We start from the raw sequence: 12,331 nt of genomic DNA, 5'->3' as shown, positions 1-12,331 counted from the left end.
TTGACCAGTTATATCGGTAATTACATGTTGCCAGTTAGGGTCCCGACCCTAGTCTAATGGGTAATTAAATGTTCCTGCGCTGTGGAGTTATTTTGATAGTGAGGTTTTTAAATTTATTTTTACACCAGCAACATCAACACCGACAACACCGCATCACCCTCACCTTCACTTTGCTTCCTTCAGCTCGCTCTGGCCGACGTCATGGTGGGCGGAGTTCAAGGAGGACCCGCACGGTGGCCTTCGACCAATCAGTGTGCAACGAGTGAGGTGACCGTCGCCCGGCCAATCAGATCCCGCGACAGGAGGAAAGGGCTCCGCGTGATTTCACCACGTCCCCGGGCCAATCCAGGAGCTTGCTACCCGTTTTGGCCAGTGGGAGAGATGAAGAGTGATTTGCGCACCAAAACCAGCCAGTGGGAGAGGGAGGGTTGCGAGGAGGCGCCCCCCCCCTCTGAAGAGGGAGGTATAATTATAGGCATGGTCTGCGCGTTCGGGGGTTCTGAGAGTTCTGGCAAGGAATGAATATCTGCGCGCAGGGCGGTTGAGTGCAAAAGCGTCTGAACATGGAGTGGTCAGCGCAATGGATGGTCTTCTCCTGTGAGCTTTCGCCCTGCCGGATTTCGTTCACCTGGAGCCCAGTCGTGAGGGCGTCTGGATCGTCTGGATCGTGCTGGGGGTCCAGTTCTGCCCCGAGGACCTGGTCATTGAAGACCGCACGAGGCGGACAGGTCTGAGACAGGCCTCAATAAAGACCATTTGGTCCGATTATTTTGGGTGTGTGCGTATGTGTGTTCGTGGCGCCAGTCAGTTACGTATTAAATGGTATAAGTGCCGTGCTGTACATACGTGCTTTTAATAATTGGTTTAACTCTGCTCTTGCTTGCTTCTCTCGTTCCCCAATTATTACTGTAAATAAACGTCCCCATTTGTGAAATGTTTCAGCTCGTTCGTGTCTTTTCCTCCATTGGCTTAGCGTGCTGCTTGTTGAGAAATTAGCCAGGCTGTTGCCGTTGTAAGAGGATATTTGGGACCGACGGAGCTCGGCGATAAACCGCTCGGATCACAACCGGTTTGAGTACGCTAAGCGGCTCGTTCCGTACGGGTGCCATCGAGGGTGTGGAGACTCGGTAAATCGTCACCTGGTCTCTAGGTATTTTGAAAATTGGCAAATAACCCTGTACCACATGGCAGAGATATTGACGCCTAACGGTCCGATAAGGGACCCGTACTTTTCCGAAAAGGTACGATCTAAATTCTGGGTGATCGGTCGAGCCGACCCTACTGCTCCATCTCGTGGTCATGCTCACGGCCGACGCCCAGCTCCGCAATAATATATGTATATGTATATATATATATATATATATATATATATATATATATATATATATGTATATGTATGTATACACACACACCAAACAAGAAAACCTACACAACAGAGAGCCTTTTGCTGTTTCAAGCCTTTGTTGCTTTTGGGATTCTCATGCATGTGCGACTTGTAAATGTCTATCACTGTGGAGGAAACCAGGCAGTGTTTGAAACAGAAAAGGGCTTAACTTGTGTTGGGGGTACTTAATGATAAGTTGTCGCTAGACCTGGGGATGATTGAGCCAATGAGAGCTGATTGGGTGTTCCCTCCAATTACGGTTGAGAGACGTGATTGAGCCTTTGACATTTATATTGACTGCTATCAGTTTGGAGGTAATTAACAGCAGTTTGTTTGAAGGCAGACTAGAAAGCAGTGTAATAGTTCGTGTACAACAGCTACACTGAAGCATGAGAGTGGATCAATACAAATGTGAGACTGCATCTCAGCCAAGTTCCAATGACTGCCCACAGGTACAGGTAGGTTTTTGTCCATCATGCCGTTCTTTCAGGCACATTGGGTGGAGTTTCATCTCCCAACGTGAAAATGACCTCAAACATACAGCCAATGTGGTGAAAAACTATTTGGAATGTAAAGCACCTGATGGAACACTTACAAAGATGCCTTAACCTGCACCAAGTCCTGATATGGTTATCATTGAGGTGACATGGATAGTGAGAAAGTCCAGCAGCAACCAAACACCCTTGATGAATTGCAGAAAGTGCTGTACAGCTTTCGGATATTTGGAACAACATTTCCTGGTCATACATTGATAAACTGCAAGGTTGCATGAAAACAATGTCTTGCACAAAATAAAACAAAGGGCTCACATACCAAATACTAATGTATGGTACTGTATAACGTATCAATTTTTTTCTGTGAATTATATGTATCGATGCACTGTGTTATGTATGAAGTATATCTTGCAGTTTCACTTGTTATTTGTGCATATCCTGTGTTTGCTTCCATAATTATTTCCAATAATATATCTTAGACATGTGACACTTGATGGATTGATTGCTTGTGACAGACCTGATGTTATAATTACTTTAACATCACATGTGTCACAATAGAGAATCATGGTCCTATTCATCAATAGTTGGAGTTCCAATAACATAATATCCTAATATTCTAATTGCCCTGATATTTCTCCACTAAATCACCTGCTGAGGTCACATATGGTCGTTGATAACAAAATATTTAAACAACGGTTTTTTCAACATTGCCTCCCAAAAGTTTCCAGATAGCGTGACGTCGTATTTCCATCACTCCTTTCATAATGCGTCTGAACCAAATGCAGCTGAAGGAATTTGTGTCCTCATGGCCTGCGTTGCAGCTCATCAATTTAAGGGGAAAATTTGTTTGAAAGAGATGTTCTTTCTTCTCCATGTCATCCAATCTGCATTCGGCAAAAGCTGAAGACGGATGGAGAGTAAAAACTGTTGGTCACATCGTCTTGGAAGAACTGGTCATCAAACAGTCCAATTGTTCAAGAAGAGAATGAAGCAGTTTCCCTTGCGAGTTTCGAGGTGACCTCACGCTACCCATGCTCCTCCCTCCCACGACTCCATCACTGGCTCTCTGTCTGCAAGACCTGATGCTCCTTTGGGACACCAAGTTCCTCCAGCCCCGCTCAATAGTAGTCAGTGCTCGGCGCCCTCCATGCGAGGCAGCCCCTTGGAGACGCCTCATTACCGGCAGTGGAACGAGCTCAACTGTTTAGACTCTGCAGCCGTGCCGTGAGTGTGGAGAGTTGGGAGGAACGTCCGACATGCCACAGACACTGCATCAACGGCACGCGATGGTCCCTTGGGGAGCACGCACCAGTTTGGGACCCACTCTGCGATGCCGCATTGAGAAACATTGGGGAGCACTGTCCCTACCCTACACATTATCCCTCTATTGGGCCAATTATCGAGTTAAAAAAAAACATTTGTAGCTTGATACTATACTTATATGTCATTATAATACCAACGATCATCGTAATGGTAATAACACTATTGTTGTTGGTTGTTATTCGCTTCAAATTGTGCATCGCTTCCTAAAATCCTGCTTTGTAGATGCATGATTGTGCATTTTCACAATGCTTAAAGCATAATCACCGGTGATATATTTGCAGAGAACTCTCATATGAGATTATGACCATTTTCTTTGCTTTGGTGGTTCCTTAGCAGTGATTGTGTCGTAAATCACATTTAATATCAAGAATATCTTTGTGAAAAACTGTTCAGTGCAGTTTTTGGACATGGCGACTAAAGGTCGTCGATCTAAAGGCGACAGAAATAGAGGTCAGGATATTGGTACGATGTGCGGAGACGAAGAATTGGATTCTCGTACGATGGCGCTTCAAGGCTTTACTTGGGACAAGATGAGCACCATGAGGAAATGCAATTATTTAATTTGAAAGATCATTTGAAGGCAAAGAACTGCGTTTGAACAATAAGAGACCTCAGAAACCACCAACAAGTGCACCATAAATGCTCAAAAAGCTTCAAACCGCAATGAATGCCTGTTCTGAAAGTAAAGAAAAACAGAGATTGGGAAATTCCAGGATAATCTAGCGGATGTTAAAATGAGACCGACACCTTTACCCTTACAAGATGCATGTTTCACTAAAGAACTGATAAGCTTGGTGAAGGATGTATGTATAGGATGTAAGGTGGAAGGGTGAGAGGTGTGGTGGAGGAAATTGGGGGCATGGACCATGAATGCAAATTAGTGGTCACATTCAACATGTTCACAACAGACATCTCAATAGAACATCGTCATGTTTGAGGAATATATTGTTGCTTTTCACATGGCACGCATCGTCGGGCAGCAGGGCAAAACCCCGGGGATGAAGCTCTTTTCAATACGAGCTCAGAGTGCTGATTGGGTTGAGTGAATTCCCGTTTTTTCAATTGCCAAAAGGGTCTAAATTCGAGCCAAATGACACCACAGATGTGATGCAGCACATCCTTGATTACAAACAAATAATTTATCATCGATGTACAATAAGAAAAACGAAATGACAGAGAAAAAAAATCACTAATTTTAGTCCCAATAGGTCATCAGAGGAAGTTAAAGAACAAGGAGTTATTAATAAAAGTGATGACCTTATTACCGTTTCAGCTGATGCTACTTACAGGACCACAGTTGGAAATTATGAGCATTTTGTGCAACAGAATACCTCTGGGGCATCAGCGACAAGCAATGGATCCAGTTGGGTAAGCCCTGAGTCCAATCAAGATATACAAACTTCCACAGTGGTTGTAAAAGCTTCGCTTGATATGGGTAAATGATTGTTGAGCATCCAATGGTAGTCAAGTATTGGAGTGGGAACAGTTGAAAGAGCCCAGAATGCTTTGGCAATCTGTAAGTGGCACAGGTTAAGTAGCACTGTTTAACTGCAGACTCTGAAAGAGATAGAAACATCCCAAATCAAAACCACTACTTTGAGCTCCTTGTATTATAACCGCTGTGAAAATGTGCCTTCAGCTGCCAGATGAACTAACTTCAAAAGCTGACCGGAGCTCTCCCATGCACCCTCACTCTCTGAATGCGTCAGAATCTTTCAACTGTCACCAGGCACCAGCAGGTCTCTTAAAATGTCTCTACGCATACTTACCATCACCCTCCCTTAATAGAACCAGCCTAGCAATCAGGTGGGTCAAATCAAGCAACAGATCGTCTGAAGCAGCCAGACATCTGCCAGGCCGGAAGTTAGTTTCGGTTGAGGGAAAATCTATAATAATGTGCATCAAAATAAAATACCATCTGCTGACCATCTAACACATACCCGGCATGGATAAACAATGCAATGTTTACATTCATAATGGGAGTATCGTAACAAAAGTGACACACGACATCAACCTGTGACCTGCAGGGCCACATGCGGCCCTATCAGCACACTGCTGCAGCCTGAGTGACATCCTGTTTAAACAAAAAAATGTTTCAAACAAAGGCAATTGCCGGATCTCCCACGAATATGTCAAACCAGATTTATCTTAACAGTTAATAAACTTGGACTTAGTTTGCTCATTACCCCACGCACGCAAATTGAAAAGCGATGTTCAGCGATTGGTTAATGTCTGTTTGTCTGTCTCTCTCTTACTGTTTTTTTTAAGGACGTCATCATGGACATGTACGACGGGCACAAATAACTAATGCAATGTGTTAGATGGGGTGATGTAATAGACAGTGGAGAAAATGGCATTGTAACCCATCGTTTGTTTCATTCATACACCTTTAAACTTATATTTAAGTTCATTTATATATTTGAAAACTGTATAACACAAACTTCAAAGTACCATGCAATATATCGATATATAGCATTAGAGGGCATGACATGTGAGATAGTACACAATTTGGGGTGAAGAAGAAGCTGGCGTATGGCTCTGTACAGGGTGGTCACAAGATCTTCTCACCCCTTGTAAAAACTGTGACATTGTGTTTGTGTGCAGTGTTAATTTGTTTCCTTTTTTCAGGTTGATTGAATGTAAGCATGGGTGATACAAACAATTACACCATTTGAACAATGGATTAGTGTCAGTGTCTGGGTTCAAGAACATCTACAAACGGAAAGCAATGGAAGAGGTACGCGTTGACTTCCAGCAATGGCTCCGCCAAGAAGCTCCCTATAAAAAAGATTTCCGCCTTGGTAGCATATACTCTTTGCAACAGGCAACATTAAAAGATATACCAAGATCAGGGAGGCCATCAACCAAAGGTCAGCAGTGTAAATTGGTAGAAAAATCTGTTGCCAGTTCACCAAAAAAGTCGACCCCAAACGATCTGCGGAGCATGTTCGACAACGCAAAAGCACATGAAGGTTGACCTGAAATTGCACCCATAATCGCTCGATGCTCATTCAAGAGTTATCAGATAAAAATGCTCCCAGAAAATGTCCTGCAGAACATGGTGCTAAATTATTCTCTGTAATGAAAACGATGGAGCACGAACAGATCTCCTGGACACTTGAAGCTTGTGTCATGTGCTGTAAAATGTGAAATAAGGTAAGAGTCCTGCAAATGTATGTGGTATAACTTGTAGAACCCTTCAGTGTTGTCATCTAATATGACAAAGGGCAATGTCGCAATTTTTACAAAGGGTGACAAGATATTGTGGCCACCCTGTACCTCTATGGTAATCAAGAATGCCTCCATCTCCTAAACTGCAACTCAACGTCATCTTATTATTTACAGTGTATAAGGTGATGTATAATACTGGTTCAGTAGTATTAAACCTCTGGAATTATTTTTAACTAGCCGAAACCCCGTCACAGACGGATTCCGTTCCATGAACGAAAAGTGTTTATTTTGCTTCGGAGTTGAAGGTTGACTATTGCCACTATGTGCGATGCACTCTTACAGGTACAAAGTTTCTTTCAGTCCAGGTCACAGTACCGAGAAAAACGTGACGCGACCACTAGGAGGAGCACAAAATTGGTCCTTCAGTATTAATATATAGATGATCTTTAACATGGTGACTGCCAACTCTTAGAATATATACCACTCCCATTCACAATCCAGGTATGCATGTGAATATACTGTCGGACACCGTTATTCACGGATATGCCACTCGCGGACCCCACATATTTACAGTGAATAAAGTGACCTGCTTCAACATTTGCAGCAATGTGATTCACGTATTCACATTTTTTTTTCGTTTTTTCGCGTTTTTGTTTTTGTTAATTTTTCGCGCTTTCACAGTTTTTTTCGCATTTTTTTTGTTTTTTTTGTGCATGCGTATTCATGGGTGTTCATGGGATTTTTGATTTTCCATCATGAATTATGAATCGCCAAGAACCTACCCCTCTCCCACCCCCCCCCTTCCCTTTCCCTTTCCATTGAAACAATGCCCCACTATTCGCAAATTCGTGGCATTTTCCATGAACGTATCCACATGAATAATGGGATCTGACAGTACTTTATTTTCAAGTTTTACCCTTCTAATAGTAAAAAAGCCCATCAAGAATAATGGGTTGGAATTATTTTATTCGAAATATTCAAGGAGAATGGAAAATATGTTTCGTTTCATACCAAGAAAAAGCGTTATTTAAAGCAATACATGAACAAATGTGATCCCATTTTCTTTTATCTGCTGGGATGTTTCATTTTGATGGTACAGCCTCGTGAGCTTGCCAAAGTCTGAAGCCTCGGCCCAGGGTCAGGTGTTCTTATATCTTCTTAATTTATTAGACATCCTACCAATGTCAATGAATACTCATTTTTCTCTGCACACATTGCCCATTATGTGCAGTGAATTTCACCCCCCCTGTGCCTTGTATTTATTGTTACTTAAGAAAATGCTTCTGTACACCACCCTTGAGGCCCAGTTGCAAGTCACTGTCTACAATTCCAACAGAAAAGACATAATTATTCTTTTATGAAAAATGTTTTTCAATTTTTTTGGTCCTGAAAAATAGAGCATAGTGAACACACAGTCGTGTTAAAAAATTGGCCTTTAAATCCATAGTTAAATCGTCCTTGTGAAAGGGGACAGACAAATACACCAATACAGTGTTTTTTTCAAAGGTAGATGAACAAATCAAAGTCAATTTCTTATCCGTTACTGGGGAAACCCCATGTTATGAGAAAACTCGTGGCAGGCAGTGGGACAATATTTTAAATTCCATATACGAGATAACTGGTAGGACTATTTTTAGCACTGAATTTATGTTTTTATAACATCATTGCTAATGGTAGATCATGTGTGGAGTACCAACTCCATGATTTTTATATTTTGTGACTGTCATTACCCTACAAAATGGCATGTATGAATGCAGATGACATGGTTAAACTTCTCATGGAGACGGATACTAATCATGATGATCATGATTATTATATAGATTTATGTTCACCGAACTGTCAGCGGATCATCTGTTGCATTAACCGGCACATCAGCATATTTTGCTCACAATAAAATAGCGTAATTTTTTTTCTATGAGTGTACTCGTCGTGGCAGAATCTGGTACACCCAACACCAACAGTATACTCATACTCAGCATTCGTGTTGAAATCATTACTATATTAAAATTGAAGTATATACCAAAACACTGTGCAGGGTATCGTGTTCTCTGAGCTCTCTAATTTAAAATGTGCTTGGTAGACATATGGCAGTGTAGACATGAGAGATAGTACCAAATATTGATTTGTATTGCAGAACTGTCAGATAACAGATACCACACGGTTTTTTAAATGGATATACAGAAAGTAAGTTATGCAGGTGTGGCCAACATCATGGAGAGGTGCAAGTGTGGTCCACTATGGTAAATAGGGTGAGAACCACTGAACTATGTAGACATGTGAGAATCCCCATTTTCACAACCATCTTTAACCTTTCCAATCACATTTTGGTTTCTCAAAGATTACTGGAAAATATTTGAGTTGAGATTGATCATGATGGGATTATTTAGGGTGCACGTGCAGTATAATGTGATCACATCACTTATTTTTGACAGATGGCGAATTTTACAGGCAACCTTTATGGCAACCCTTTTTTTCTTTTTCTTTTTCCAAGTTTCTGGTTTCAGAACTATATTCATATTATTGCACAGGCCTGAAGTTAAAAAAGACTGTTGTGACACAAAAATGCTGACCAGCCTTGACGGGATCGACCAGCCTGACGTCATAGGCCGCTGCCGATTATATTACTGCATGATCAAATAATTTAACTTCATCTAATATTTTCCAGGGGAATTAAAAGTGGAGTGAGGATTATTCCTTCACAGACCTTTAGCAAAATGACAATGACAGAAAAGCAGTGGATAGAGGGCTTAGGAGGTGAATATGGAGGCAAGTGTTGTGTATGTTAATACTTCATGGTATTTCATTGGTAACTGGAAAGCACGTCAAAATGCAAAGCCTGTCCACGTCTGCTTTTTACTCAAAACTAAGGCCTATTTCTACTCAATTTGACTTTGCCCTTTGACATTTTGACCCAATTATCAAGCAGACTTTAACATATTCTCATAATACAGGCTTGTTGAAAATTTCATGACAAAAGCTCAAATGGTAAAAATTTTCTGGCCTGGACAGACAGACAGTCATTATTATTATGTAACATTATCATTATTATTATGTATCATTATCAGCACCATTATCATTATTTTGATGTACTATTATCATTATCATCCTTATTATGTCCCATGACATTTATCGTTATGTACCATTATTGTTATGTAACATTATCATTATATCCTTATTATGTCCCATTAGCATTATCTTTATGAACCATCATGATTATCATTCTTATTATGTATCATTATCAGCACCATTATCATTATTATGATGTACCATTATCATTGTTATCATTATCATTGTTATCATTCCAATTATGTACCATTATCATGATGTACCATTATACTTCTCATTATGAACCATTATCATTCTTATTATGTACTATTATCATGATGTACCATGATACTTCTCATTATGTACCATTATCATTCTTATTATGTACTATTATCATGATGTACCATGATACTTCTCATTATGTACCATTATCATTCTTATTATGTACTATTATCATGATGTACCATGATACTTCTCATTATGTACCATTATCATTCTTATTATGTACCATTATCATGATGTACCATTATCGTCGTTATCATTCACATTATGTCCCATTATCACGATGTACCATTATAATTATCAGTACCATTATGTACCATAATCATTATCATGATTAGCTCATGCACGATGAAGTTGAGATGAACCATTAAAGCCATAACGATGTCCTTCGGTCCATCCTTCCTTCCATCAACCAGTGGGTCCATTAATATTTTTTCGTTTTTTCCCTTCTCCTCGGAGGAGGCTTTCAGGACCATTTTGAAACTGGGCATGATAATTCATGACATCGATGCACAAAAACTAATGGAGCCCTTTTTAATTTATATCCTTGGATGGACAATGGCAGACGAAGATGGATGTGTCATGAATTTCAGCATTTTTTTTGTCTTGATTTTTTTTGTTGTTGTTGGTCATCAATCAATCTTTTTAATGTTGTGCATTTTTTAAACCCCAGTTTTCCAGTCTCATTAACTAAACCCTCCCCAAGCCCACCCCTTTACGGGGTTCCAGGTTACTGGATCCCACCCCTGACTCCCTCACCCTCCTCTTTATTATTTGGGGGGTTTTTTTATTTCAAAGTTTTTATTTTTGTTCCATTTTTGCTTCTTTCCCAGTTTTCTCTTTCATTTCTGTGATTATCCCCACACTTATCACCACTGTGATCACCACATGGCAAGAAAGTGCTTGAGCTCCAGGGATGAGGTCAAAAGGTCAAATAACAAGAAATGCAATTACAGATGCATTTTAAAACATAAAAATGAAACTTTGTAAATGTAAATCAACATTAGGGGATGCATGAAATATATGATTTTTTGGATTTGCCCCCCGCACCTCCCCCCACCCCCCCACCCGGTTCATGCCCCAGAGGGTGGGGACTTAGGGTCATGGGGGTCAAAACAGAAGATTTTTTTCAATGATTTTTTTTTTTATATTGGGCCACTCTTGGTGCAACACTTTGGCATCTTTCAACTTTGCATTAGGGGAAGCGAGGGGATTTGCAATGGCATGCCATCGACTTTGCTCTAGTTGGGAGTTTGCACCCACACACATCCTCCTCACCACCTGTGTCCTCTTCCCAATGTCATACATTCGTCCAAGTCCCTCTACCCTGCTGTTGGTGTGTCCCTCACCCCTGCCTCCTCTCTCTTTCCACTATTATTTTCGTTCTGTAATATCCTGGTCTGTTCTGTGTCCTCGGCCCTCCAAGAGCCTCAACTCTGTATACAAAAAATAAAAAAGTGGATTTTGAATGGGAATGAGGGGTTGTAATGGGGACGGTGGTTGGAACGTAATTCAGTACAACTTTTGAACATTCCACGTGTTTTAGTGAATTGCATCGTACTATACTTGGACATTTTAATTTTTACTCCCATATGAGGTACATTGTTGAATTTGGACATACAATGCATCAAGAAAAAAAAAATCACATTCACCTCGAGTCTCTTGCATGTGCAAATCAAATGTTGTTTTCTCCACGGGCTGGAGAAAATCCCTTGCTACTGTCCGTGTCTAGTGTGTCCCTTAAAATGCCCCCTCTCCCCACTTACACAGCATCCCCCTTGGAGCTCCTAAATCCGCATTTAAAAGAACAAAACACTACACCTGTCCCAATTGAATGCACATAAACCCATGTGATTACCGTTTGGCTTGAGAATCCTCTGCACCACGACCTCCTTGTTCTTTCATCCCTCCAAAATACTTCATCAATCCACATCTTACATCACTCGGCTCATCATCCCCGGCTTGAGAATCCTCTGCACCACGACCTCGTTGTTCTTTCATCCCTCCAACATACTTCATCAATCCACATCTTACATCACTCGGCTCATCATCCCCGGCTTGAGAATCCTCTGCACTCTGACCTCCTTGTTCTTTCATCCCTCCAAAAACACTTCATCAATTCACATCTTACATCACTCGGCTCATCATCCCCGAAAAAGTGGACCATTTCAGACATTCTCTCCTCAATCGGCCAAAACTCCATCGTACAAGTATGAGGTGTACAATCAGATCCTGATATGACTTTCGCTCTTCTTCAAGATCGATCACCACTTCATGTTTCATCGCAAGTCTATTTGAGTACGTTAAGGTTTCAAAAACAAGTGTGCAGCACTCCAAAAACACATCATTTCAGGTCAGGTCAGGTATGGGAGCATGTGCCAGAACAGCACGTCGCTGCGTCCACTTTCCGCCGGTACTCCAGGGGCCTCCGTCTGGCCATCCCCCAGGCAGATGCCAGGCCCATCCCCATCTCCTTGAGATGATGGTCAACCTGCTGCAACCATGAGGCACGTGGTCGGCCCACTGGCCTCCTCCACTCATGAGACTCCCTCGCTGAGAGAATCTGGTGAGCAGGATCAGCGTCAGGAAAACGAGCCACATGTCCATACAGCCGCAGCTGACGCTCACGGAC

This window comes from Eptatretus burgeri, chromosome 18 (assembly GCF_056783735.1).
Source record: "Eptatretus burgeri isolate ZD-2024b chromosome 18, Ebu_testis_v1, whole genome shotgun sequence".
NCBI classification, from domain to species: domain Eukaryota; kingdom Metazoa; phylum Chordata; class Myxini; order Myxiniformes; family Myxinidae; genus Eptatretus; species Eptatretus burgeri.
Note: the sequence above shows the minus strand (reverse complement) of the source record.